This window comes from Bidens hawaiensis, unplaced genomic scaffold (assembly GCF_021521415.1).
Source record: "Bidens hawaiensis isolate Kalapana, Puna unplaced genomic scaffold, B.hawaiensis_p1.1 tig00032758_1, whole genome shotgun sequence".
Classification (NCBI taxonomy): domain Eukaryota; kingdom Viridiplantae; phylum Streptophyta; class Magnoliopsida; order Asterales; family Asteraceae; genus Bidens; species Bidens hawaiensis.
Genome location: NW_027505261.1, coordinates 146755 through 155101, shown reverse-complemented (window position 1 = coordinate 155101; position 8347 = coordinate 146755). Strand labels below are relative to the sequence as shown.

General features: G+C 37.7%; 1 pseudogene; it reads left to right on the top strand.

Annotated features, from left to right (window-relative positions):
- The first annotated feature begins 952 nt into the window (after positions 1–952).
- On the top strand, positions 953–2285 carry LOC143611944 (uncharacterized; annotated as a pseudogene).
- The last annotated feature ends 6062 nt before the right edge of the window (positions 2286–8347 follow it).

Below are 8347 nucleotides of genomic sequence, written 5' to 3'. Positions count from 1 at the left end.
TAGAAGGAAGGCACCTGAAAACAGGGATGGGCGTCCCTTTGATAATCCTTTTTATGGTGATGATGATTCGTTTTCCGATGAGGTTCATGAGAAGGAACCAAGGCGTGAACATGGGGATGGCAATCGGCAATGGGATGTTGGGATGCGAATCGATATTCCAGAATTTGATGGGACTAGTTTGGATCCAGAAGGGTTCATTGATTGGTTGGCCACGATAAAGTAGGTGTTTGAATTCAAGGAGGTGCCTGAAAATAAGCGGGTACCTTTGATCACTACCAGGCTACGTGGGAGGGCATCAGCGTGGTGGCAACAATTGAAGGTGACACGAAACAAGCTTGGGAAGTCAAGGATTATGGCATGGCCCAAGATGAAAAAATGTTTGCGGTCTAGCTTTTTGCCTCACAACTTTCAACGGTTGATGTATCAACGTTTGCAGAATCTGAAGCAGGGATCCCGATCAGTTGATGATTATACAACCGAGTTTTACCAATTGGTGGCTCGTAACGATATTCAAGAAATAGATGAACAACTTGTTGCTCGGTATATTGGGGGTTTAAGGGTTCATATCTTGGACTCGGTAAGTCTTTTTGATCCGTTAGCAATCCCCGAGGCACACCAACGGGCATTGGCTTTTGAAAAACAAAACCATCGGGTGGGCAGTTCAGATTCACCAGCCCTTACTGGAGGAGGTTCGGGGTCGGGTGGTGGAGGACCTCGTGTCGTGCCTACTCAGTAGAAACTGGGGTGGTTTAACAATGCCAGTTCATCTTCTAAGGGGGCTAGTAGTAGCGGGGTGAAGTGTTTCAAGTGTAGTGAGACGGGCCATCGGCAAGTTGGCTGTAAACAAGCTGGTAAGAGGCATTTGTTTGTTGAATCTGAGTATGAAGAGTATGAAAAGGCCCCAGAGTATGATGAAGAACCTGAGTATGAGGAGGTCGTTCTGACCTGTGATATGGGGGTGAACTTGGTGGTTAGGCGTTCTTGCTATACACCAAAGGCTGACGGGGACGGATGGCTTAAGCGTAACATCTTCCACTCCACATGTACCATTCTGGGGATGGTTTGCACGTTTTTTATCGATTCTGGAAGTTGTGACAATCTGATTTCTGAAGAGGCAGTCCAAAAGTTGGCCTTGAAGACGGAGAGCCACCCCAAGCTTTACAAGCTTCAATGGCTTAATAAAGGGGGAGAGGTAACGGTCTGTAAGAAGGCCCTTGTTTCCTTTTCTATCGGGGCCACATATAAAGATGATGTTGTGTGTGATGTGGTTCCTATGGATGCGTGTCACTTGTTTTTGGGTAGACCTAGGGAGTATGATCGAAGTATAGAACATGACGGGCGGTCCAATTCTTATAGCTTCATATTTGTTGGGGTGAAGATAACGCTTGTTCCTAGCAAGCCCAAGAAGCTAGCCACAAAGCACTCAGGTAACCTGTTGACCATTAGTCAGTTTGAAGAGGAGTTAGAAGATGCAGAAACGGTTTTCGTGTTGATAGGAGAGAAGTGTCTGAGGAGACTAAAATTCATGAAGCTATGGCTCCATTATTTGATGAATTTGTTGATGTCTTTCCTGATGAATTACCGAATGGTTTACCCCCGTTGCGTGACATCCAACACCATATTGATTTGGAGCTAGGTGCCCAACTGCCTAATAAGCCACACTACAGAATGAGTCCTAATGAGCATGAGGAGTTGCGCAGGCAGGTTGAAGACTTGATTTCTAAGGGGTATGTTCGGGAAAGCATGAGTCCATGTGTTGTCCCTGCTCTGTTGACCCCCAAGAAGGATGGAACATGGCGTATGTGTGTTGATAGTCATGCCATCAACAAGATTACTGTCAGGTACAGATTTCCAATTCCTCGACTTGATGATTTGCTTGACCAAATATGTGGTTCCACTATTTTCACGAAACTGGATTTAAAGAGTGGGTACCATCAGATTCGCCTTAGACCAGGTGATGGTGGAAAACCGCCTTCAAGACTCGTGAAGGGTTGTATGAGTGGTTGGTGATGCCTTTTGGTTTATCTAATGCCCCCAACACTTTTATGCGAGTCATGAACTAGTTGTGTAGGCCCTTTATCGGTAAACTTGTGGTGGTGTATTTTGATGATGTTCTCATTTATAGTGCTAATATTGGTGAGCATGTTAGCCATATACGACATGTTTTGACCTTACTCCGCAAAGACAGTTTTTATGCAGCCAGAAGAAGCGTGTCTTCATGGCCCAGAAGTTCTCTTTTTGGGATATGTTGTTTCGGGGGAAGGAATACAGGTAGACGAGTCTAAAGTTGCAGCCATTAAGCAGTGGCCAACCCGAAAATCAATAACTAAAGTACGAAGTTTCCATGGTCTTGCTTCATTTTATAGGCGATTCATACGAAATTTTAGTTCCATCATGGCACCAGTGACAGACTGTATGAAAGGGAAGAACTTTATGTGAAGTGAAGATGTTGAGTCAGCTTTTCAGTTAATTAAAGAAAAACTTACAAAGGCGCTGATTCTAGTATTAACAGACATTTCTAAAGCTTTTGAGCTACATACAGATGCCTCGCATGGTGGAATTGGGGCAGTTCTAAGTCAAGGGAGGCGGCCCGTTGTCTATTTCGGTGAAAAGTTGACAGGTGCTAAGCTTCGTTATAGCACTTATGATATTGAGTTTCATGTAGTGGTCCAGGCTCTGAAACATTGGACCCACTATTTGTTCCATAAGGAGTTTTTTTCTTTTTACGGATCATGATTCCTTGAGGCATATTCGTAGTCAGGACAAGGTGTCTCATAAGCACGCAAGATGGATGGCTTTCTTGGAAAAATTTACTTTTGTGTTGAAACGCAAGTCTGGGGTTTCGAATCGGGTGGCAGATGCTTTGAGTAGGAGGAGTAATTTGCTTGTCTGTATGAGGGTTGGTGTGTCGGGTCTAGACACCTTCAAGGAACAACTAATGGTGGACCCTTATTTTTCTGTTGTTTTGTAGGATGTGCAATATGGGAAGAGGTTAGATTTTCTAGTGCATGACGGTTTCCTTTTCAATGGAAATCAATTGTGTATTCCAGATTCAAGTCTTCGCCTTCAAATCATTCAATAGTTACATGGTGAAGGGCATGTTGGAAAGGACCGTACTTTACAGTTGGTGCAAGTTTCATACTTTTGGCCCACTATGCGCAAGGAAGTAGACCGGTTTGTGAAACGTTGTAGGGTCTGTCAAGTGTCAAAGGGAACCGCTACTAATGTTGGGCTCTATATGCCTTTACCCGTTCCTTCACAGCCTTGGGTTGATATTAGCATAGATTTCGTGTTAGGATTACCACGTACTCAGCGTGGTCATGATTCAATATTTGTTGTTGTTGATAGGTTTTCTAAAATGGCTCACTTTGTTCCTTTCAAGAAGACGACAGGTGCAGTTAATGTAGCTCAATTGTTCTTTCGAGATATTTACCGATTGCATGGGTTACCAACTTCTATTGTGTGTGACCGGGACACTCGTTTTTTAAGTCATTTTTGGCATAGTTTGTGAAAGATGATGAATACTCAGCTCAATTTCAGTAGTGCCTACCACCCTCAGACAGATGGGCAGACTGAAGTGGTTAATCGTTCACTTGGAAATTTAATACGGTGCCTTGTGGGTGAACATGTTAAGGCCTGGGATCAAAAACTATGTCAAGCTGAGTTTGCTCATAATCATGTTGTCAATCGAAGTACCGGGTTTAGTCCTTTTCAAGTGGTTTATTATGCTCAGCCACGGGCACCCCTTGACCTGATGTCACTTCCCGTTCATGTTTCTATTCCCAAGAAGGTGAAAGATTTTGTTGAAGGGCTACATGAGATTCATAAAGATATGCATGACAACCTGGTTCGAGCCAATTCAAAGTACAAGCAGGCTGCTGATCAGAAGCGACGACGTGTTGAATTTGAAGAAGGTGATTTTGTCTGGGCTGTTTTGACAAAAGACGTTTTTCTGTTGAGGAATACAATAAGTTATCAGCTAAGAATATTGGACCCGTGGAAATTGTGGATAAGATAAACTAAAATGCTTATCGTCTAAAGCTGCCGAGTCACACTCGTTGTTCTGATGTGTTTAATGTGAAACATTTACTACCTTATTACGGGTACACTTCTGATGATGAATGTTCTACTGATTCGAAGTCGAATTTTTTCTATCCAGGGGGAATGATGTGGGCCCAAGTATAGAAGACCGGGCCATTATGTTTCTGGAGGCCCAAGATCGCGCTTCAAAAGGAGCTACACTAAAATGGGCTTAACTTGGGCTATGGGACTCCGTTTCAGGCGTTCTACCGCTCATAACAATTATTGGAACGTGGGCCATGTTGTGGTAACATGTCGTATCCCGTTTATTTTTCCGAAATCAGGCCTCTAGATACACTTTTGGGCCACTTTTGAACCTTAGACTTACAATAGTCCCCTTACAAAAATTTCATTATTGGGTTAGCCATACACTTCATATGTTTCTAGTGATTCACATCGCATCATTAAATGATAAAAGTCTGGGATAAGAAATTACAACGCACTAGAACACCCTTGTTGATGATCCTTTACTCCGACAACATCTTGGGTTCCTCGAACAATGTGACATCTGACCCAACTTGATGAATTTATTTCAAGATATAAGGGTTTCTTATTTTAACAAATTGTTCGAAATAAAAACAATGATCCATTTCAGTCTTGAAAAGCTAATCATGGTTTCCTCTCTCCATCGAAACAATAGAGTCGTTAAGTCGGTTTTTGTCTTTTATTTTGTTGTAGTTAAACCTTAAGACCCTCTTTATGGCTGACAACGTCAAACCAGGTGTCACACCCCAACCTACGGCGGAAATGCCGGGGCTTGAGCTGATTGTCCACAGCTCTCAAGGTACTATTATACAATATTGATAAATGACCATATCTATTTAATTTATTTAAATAAAACAATTACAGTTAAGTACATCAAGTATAAAGAAATTACAACAATGATCAATTAAGTTTGTATTCTAAAAGGGTATCTCTACGTGATCTTCATCTTGCTAAACAACCAAACTGATAACCTGCAAATGCGTATAAAATATATTTTTGTCAACAACACATGTTGAGTGAGTAAAACACCAGTTTAAGACACAATAGTAATAATATATAATAAATTAAAGATACTAACTATTCATGTGAGAATAAACAGTTAAACGATAGCATATAAATAATCAACCAAACCATAAAGAAAGGGCTAAATCGTTGCCATGCGAATGAGCATTGGTTACCAAGAATGAGATGTCGGTGAAACCATTGTCAATGCGTCGGACGCCGGCCACTACGACGGTCGTATGATCATACTAGACTGAGAATATGTTGGACCTCTCCGAAATGTATTCAAATAAAGAAAGTAAGCATATGGCAAGTTAGGCATAAACTGATATACACACAAGGATTAAACAGTTGCGGTTTTGAATACTAGATAATATATAAATATTGTAAGTACGCATATGTCCGCAAAAGGATTTAAAAATAAGTAAAAAGGAGAGTGATTACTCACCTGATCCGCATGAACGAAATAAAAGTGATGATATGAGAAAGATAAATCCTTCGAAATATACCGTCAAGGATTCTTAGTTAAATAATTGTAATAAGATTAATCATAAAGATATAACATGATTTAATAAAATAAGATTTTGATGGAATTGAATTATGTTTGGGATTAGAATGTTATTGATTGAACAATTAATTTCTACGGTTATTATTATTATTATTATTATTGCAAACCAATATTATTGTTATCCTTTGTTTGGAGGAATTATTACAAAATACCATTGATTTTATACTTGATAAAATAACTAATTAAACAATTAAAATAATAAATTATATTAGTATTGTTTTGGACAAAAATCTACTAAGGATAATGTATCCAAATATGTTATGTGAGGATTCGTGCTATGATGACAATAATGAATATATGAACGAAATAGAGATGAACACCGTGATTTGTTGCGAGGAAAAACCCCTTGATCTTGATTAGATCAAAGGAAAAAAAACCCGGGTTACAATGGTGGAGATTATGATCAGTGATACAATATTTTCTAAGTGTGTGTGTGTATTGCTAATTTCGTAGAGAGCAGAGTGTGTTTCCTAGCTGATCATAGCCTCAATATATACATAAAAGATAATAACTCAATGACTTTATGAATAATAAAGGTATTAATTAAGTTTCCTAAATATCCGCCATTGTCTTCAATATAAACGTAACAGCCACTTTGACCACGTGCTCCATTACTCAGGCTGCGAAATAGGGGTAGACCAGGTCTCTTAGCCGTTACATCTGTCAAATATAATGTTATACACAAGAAACAACCCTTAGTAAATAATAAGTACTGAGGATCCTTGATCCTGACGGGATCCGACTAAGGATAACTGATCCAAGAACATATGTTAGGATAACTTATCCACAGTGTCAAATTTCTGTGCACAAAAAATATATAAACATGGTTTAAGATAAAATAAATATAAGTAAATAAATAAATTAAAATTATAATGTGTAAATAAAAATATACATTGAATCGTCAACAAAGCTTTAAAGATAAAGTTTTATTTAACGTGTTTAATATGTCTATTAGATTATCGTTTAAAAATTAATACAATATATATATATACATACACATATATATGTGACGAGTTTGACGTTCAATGACAAGAAAACATGAGTTAAAAGTTTCGGATTATAATGAAGTAACGATGATATATTATTATAAAATATATATATACTTATAATATATATATATATACGTAAACGAAAGTTTTAAACGATATTTGACAAGAAACATAACTTCAGGATGTCGGTTTTAATAAAATAATGTTTATCTAATAATTGATATAATTTATCATTTGTTAAAATTAATTATAATAACTAACAACAATTTAAAAAAAAGAAGCTAAAACTGCCTTGGCCGGGACCCAAACCCGCGCCATTCGCTGACCTAAGAGAATCACGCACAACGGCCAAACCCGTTGGACTGGTTAATCATTTGGTGATAATATGAAAACGATATATTAAATGTACACAGTCGACTTCCCCCAAATCAATCATGAACCCTAGAATTCTAAATTGATTAAATATGTTTGTATTTGCTTAATCAATCATGGGGCTATTGTAGTATGCTTAACGACAAGCTTAATGATGTATTTAATTACCTCATATGATGTTATGCTGATGATGAACGATGAAATATCAACAGCGGCCAAAATCGAGTAAGAATAGTGAGTTGCAGGGGATTTTGGTGCAATTATGATTAAGGATTAGCTTCGTGAGACCAAGAAGCATATGTAAACCAGTTTAATTAACCTTGATTATGTTTATGTCGTATTATACAAAATAGTTAAGCCCGCTAGTTATTTTAATCAATTATATCAATACACGATCCTTTTTCCTAAATTGAAATGACCGTGCAGATCGTTCAAACTTAAAGAATGATTTGGTGAATCAAATTTTGTTTATTATACGAAGATTATGGTCCAAGGAAACAAAACGGTTAACGGGTTACGGGTTCCAGACTTGAAATATGGGTTTGGGTTAGTAATATGATATTATAATATTTAATAAATGTTGTAGATAGGACCCTGGAGTTATTTTGTGGATACAAACAAAGAGTTTAAGTTATAGTTTTGGTGAACAGTGTATATACATTAAAGTTAAAAGAATATAAATAATATATATATATATATGTAAAATAATATTTTATTGATTAATTTACGAAAACGAAAAGGAAAAGGAAAACGGGTCGAATATTAGCTATAAATAGATTTAACGAAAACCCGAGTTGTTACACCATGCCTCCAAATGCAAACCATATGTGTAAGGTCCCGGTCCCGATAACTTACACCATGCCTCATAAACAAAGTTTTAAATATCAGAGTGATTTAATACTTTTCGCAGAAATAATAAAAGTCAACAATTTCTTACAGACCATAGAATACTTGTTTCAAAACATCACAAATTATCTCAACATAAAACATAAAATAGAGCATCATGTTTCCTTTCCTTAGATGCCAGCCATTCGGTCCATACCATGTTTCATCCTCAAGCTAGCTCATATAACCTATTTACCTGCGTGCATACTAAAAGTCAGCTGCGTTGAGTGAGTTATGGTTATCAGGCAACATACATTACGATCACATACTACATACTTAACTTGCTTTACTTTCCTTTGTACATACATAAGCATATACCTTCATTCTTACTTTCATACTTTCGTTCTTTCATACATTCATATTTTATCTTACTTTACATACCTACTTATACGTTTTAAAGAGTCTTTCACCCTATAACCTCACATATATTATTTGGGTTTGTCACCCTTCTTTCACATATATTATT